This window comes from Penaeus japonicus, unplaced genomic scaffold, assembly GCF_977035675.1.
Source record: "Penaeus japonicus unplaced genomic scaffold, GWHDUDI00000001_assembly GWHDUDI00000031, whole genome shotgun sequence".
NCBI classification, from domain to species: domain Eukaryota; kingdom Metazoa; phylum Arthropoda; class Malacostraca; order Decapoda; family Penaeidae; genus Penaeus; species Penaeus japonicus.
The window spans coordinates 8,601,133-8,605,536 of NW_028234433.1; positions in this window are offsets into that span (position 1 = coordinate 8,601,133).

Consider the following 4,404-nt stretch of genomic DNA (forward strand, 5'->3'; position numbering starts at 1 on the left):
GAGTAACAGTAGTAATGATAATAATGTCAGAAATCTAGGAATAATATATAACAAAGGTGAAATATACTCATTAATAAAATGGAAACTGATGAGATTAGGAATGTATGATTTAAAGTGAAACAAAAGAGAGTGTGGAACCTTCATTCTATTGTTTTGTTAATTCTCTCTCTCTATCTTACTCTGTCTCTCTCCCTCTGTTTCTCCATCTCTTTCTCTCTGTCTCTCTCTCTGTTTCTCCATCTCTTTACCTGTATATCTCTCTATCTATCTATCTATCTCTCTTTCTGTCTGCCTCTCTTTTTCACGTTCTCTCTCTCTCTCTCTCTCTCTCTCTCTCTCTCTCTCTCTCTCTTTCTGTCTGCCTCTCTTTCTCTCTCTCTCTCTCTCTCTCTCTCTCCGCTCCTCGCCTCATTCTCTCTCGCCTTTCTCTTTCTTTATCTCCTTCTCTCTGTCCTTGGCTCTCTGTCTCTCTCTCTCTCTCTGTCGTTCTCTTGTCTCTCTCTCTAGGTTTCTCTTTCTTTTCTCTTCTCTCTCTCTCTTCTCCTCTCTCTCTCTCTCTCTCTCTTTCTCTTTTTAACATTATTTAGATATACAATATGTTACATAAGTTAAAACCATTTGTGGTTGTAATTAAAAGTGTCATGTTCCTTTTGCGGGTTAAAAGCCACTTAACTAAAAGAACTTATTTAAAAATCCAACCTATCTTTCTTTAAAGATGAACAGTGGTTAATATTTCAAAAATTATAATAGATAAAATCCTCTAATGTTAATGCATAGTACAGGTGATGGAGTGGTACATCACGTGGTGCCATGAGTGTACAGCAGGTTTAGGGACGTTGGTTTCGTTGACCGCCAGTGATGTGCCGCTCTCTTTGCCTGCTGTGTGTTCATTTCGGCGACATCGATGGTGGAGGTGAATAAGTTCCACAGTCGGTGCTGCTCTGCTCTAGCAGAGAAGGTGCGCTGAGGCTGGCTAGACCGGGACCTCGGAACATCCACCAGCAGTCGACTAGATTGTAACCCCGTTCTCGTACTTCTCTCTCGAACGATGGTTGAAGACCGGAGGGCTAAAGAGATGATGCATCGGCTGCACCTGAGCCTTGTGGAGCACTGTTAGAGCCCCGACAAAATCGCGACGATGTTCCAGCGAGTCTATGTGAAGGAGGGATTGAGAGCGTCCTTGGATAAGCCCGGAGGGCACTGTTTTTCTATTTTGTCCAGCCTACGGAGGTGATGGGCGCAGCGGAGGACCATGCCAGTGAAGCATACTCGAGATGAGGTCTGAACGGGACTTGTATAGTGTGAGAATTCCCTGAGGATCCAACAGGTGTAATATGCTCGGAGGGATAGGGATTTCAGAGAAAGCTGTCCGGCAGATCCCTAATGTGCTTTATCAAATCTTAGGAACTATTATTTTATGTCCACGCCCACCAGAATTGAAATTAGAATCCTCTAGTGGAAGGGCAATAACTATTGCATTGAAATTTTGCCGCTCATGAGTACGGCTTTTGGCGCAGCCGAGGAACGAATATAACCATTGCTTGGTATCTTGTTAGTATAAAAAAAGTCAAATTTTACTTGGCCATTTGTTGATCCTTTGAATTCATATCAATTGCAATGATATCATTGATTCTCGAGTTTTAATGAGAATAGAGAGAGTGCAATCATCAGCATACGCAGATATTTCGATGTCCTTGAGCAAATCATCGAATGTAAATATTCCCAGAGGACGGGGCAAGCACGATCCTTTGGTATCTGATGCCTCCATTGGATACTTCGTGGGACGATTGATATGAAAAACAAAATTGAAGTGAAGATGAAAAAAAAAGATGAAATGAGAAGAGAACAATGATGATGAGAGGGAGAATGGTGATGATGAAAAACAAAATAAAATGAAAAAGAGAAGAAAAGGAGGTGAATTGAAAAGAAGAAAACAAAGAAAATGATGATTGAAAGGAAGAAAAGAAAAGATGAAAAAAGACACGCCGAACAACCTACTTGTAGTGGAATCTTCCAGTGAGGTAGATTATCGGGGCGGGGGGGGGGGGGGGGGGAATAACCCCAGAAGATTATTGCGTAATGCCCTCTGGCTTGCAGTTTAGTGAGGAGTCCTCTGTACTTACACTCGACCGAAGCGCCGCCGGCGATGTCGAGTGCTATTACCAGAGTATCTTGACTGTTACCTCGAGTGCGTCTTGCCATGTTTTTTAGTAAGTAGTAAAAGAAGGTCAGCAGTTGAACGGGATATCGAAACCCAAACTGTGCTGATGGAAATGTGGGGGGGTATTGTGTTTTCCAATTTCCATGAGCTGGTCCAGCAATTATTATCTTTATAAAATACCTTGCTGATACATGGCAACAGGGAGATGGGCCGATGGTTTCTCGGGATTGGCCGGTTTTGATTGACTTCTTATGAATAGGAATCGCTCTTGCATCCTTCCAGATGGTGGGCCAGCAAATTTCTTCAATACAAGACTGGAAAAGTGAAGATAAGTTGGGATAAACTCGCACACCTCGTAGAGTGTGTGGGTTGACATTGTCTGAACCTGGTGCCATTCTTTGTATAATTACTTTTGAAGGATCTTTTTTTCTGGTGGTGGCACGACTGGAAAAACTTTGAGAGTGCTTTCGCCGTGGCAACATCAGTAACTCAGGAGGTTGTCCCTGGTTGACTATCCGGCACAGTCCATTCTTTCTGCGGAATATGCTTCCAAGAAGGTCAGCTTTTTCTGTTGTTTTTTAGCGGTTGTACCATCGGACTTGTTTTATGGGGTATCATGGACATCCCGATTTCTCCTTGGTGCTCCTTTACAAGTGGACCATCCACTCTTTGCTGCCTGCGCCTAGACCTTGACAAGTTTATCTCTTGGTCTCCTCTTGGCCATCTGTCACGAGCCCATTTACAGGGTGGCTGTCATTTCTCTACAAACATTTATGTATAGAGTTCTGTATTGTCTTGTTTGGATTTGAATTTTGACATCGTTTTCCACATGTCTGTATTTCTTTTTTAGAGGCTAAATGCATCTGTAACCGTCTAACAGGCTAGTCCCCTGGTTTTGTGGTGTATGTCCGGAAGGGTCATTATTTCCCCTGCAATTGTGGAGAAAAATTGGGTGAGAAAGGAAGCCTTGTCCATTTGCCAATTCCCTGCCAGAAGAACATCCCAGTCTAGTGACTGAATTCTGCCTTTCATGCCTGACCAGTTTGCATGGTTCCAGAGCCAGATTTTTCTGTGCCTGCTTTCGGCTCACCTGCAGGGACAAGGCGAGAGAGTGAGATAACTAACAAAATGATCTGATGTCCCCCCCCCACATTGCCCAGCGATGAGCAAGGAGATAGCGTCCCGCCACTTAGATCCAGATATCTGGGTCATGAGAAAATGCCGAGGATATGCGTCGGGAAAAATCTACATAATTCCGTCAATTCCATGAACAACAAGAGGTCCCTCATATGCTGATTGTAGAATGGAATGATTAAATCCCCCTCAATCTATGAGAGGTGCTGAACAGTGGTTCCGAGCCCTGCAAATCATCCACGTTTTTCCGGTATGAAGTCCATTCGGTGTCCTGCAGTGCCATTGCGGCCCTGCAATGTCACATAGTAGTAAGTCTCATTAGACCTTGAAAAAACATGGCTTCTAGCCAGTCTAAGCAGGTCATCTGTTGATGACTGGGATGGTGTAGCTCCTCTTTATAACAGTAAACGGCTACCACCTTCCGAAATTCTTTCCTTTCCTGTCTCTTCTTTGCCAGGGTAAGTAGCCTCTTATCCTGTCAAATGCAGGTTCTACCTCTGAATTCAAGAAGGTTTCAGTAGCCACTATTATGTCGGCATTTGTACTGATGGCGATGCGAGTCACCTCACCAATATTGGTCCGAAGGCCTCTGACATTAGCAGAAAGAACTTTGAGGTGTCGCTGGGTGTTTCTTGGAAGAGCCTGAGGGGTAGGAGTCAGGTCAGTCATTTAGTACACTGGCACTTGGTAGTTGTTAAAATTAGGGTGTGACCAAGAAGGGACACTGAGCTGTTGAGCGGTCCAGTGCTCTCTCACTCTCTCTCTCTCTCTCCTCTCTTTCCCTGTTTCTCTCTCTCTCTCTCTCTCTCTCTCTCTCTCTCAGTCTCTCTCTCGCTCTGTGTGTGTCTCTCTCTGTTTCTCTTTCTTTTTCTCTCTGCCTCTCTCTCATTCTCTCTCTATCTCTATCTCCCTCTCCTCCCCTTCCCTGTTTGTCTCCCTCTCTCTCTCTCTCTCTCTCTCTCTCTCTCTCTCTCTCTCTCTCTCTCTCTCTCTCGCTCTGTCTCTCTCTCTCTCTCTCTCTCTCTCTCTGTTATTCTTTCTCTTTCTCTCTGTCTCTCTCTCTTTCTCTCTCTCTCTCCTCTCCTTCCCTGTTTGTCTCCCCCCACCTC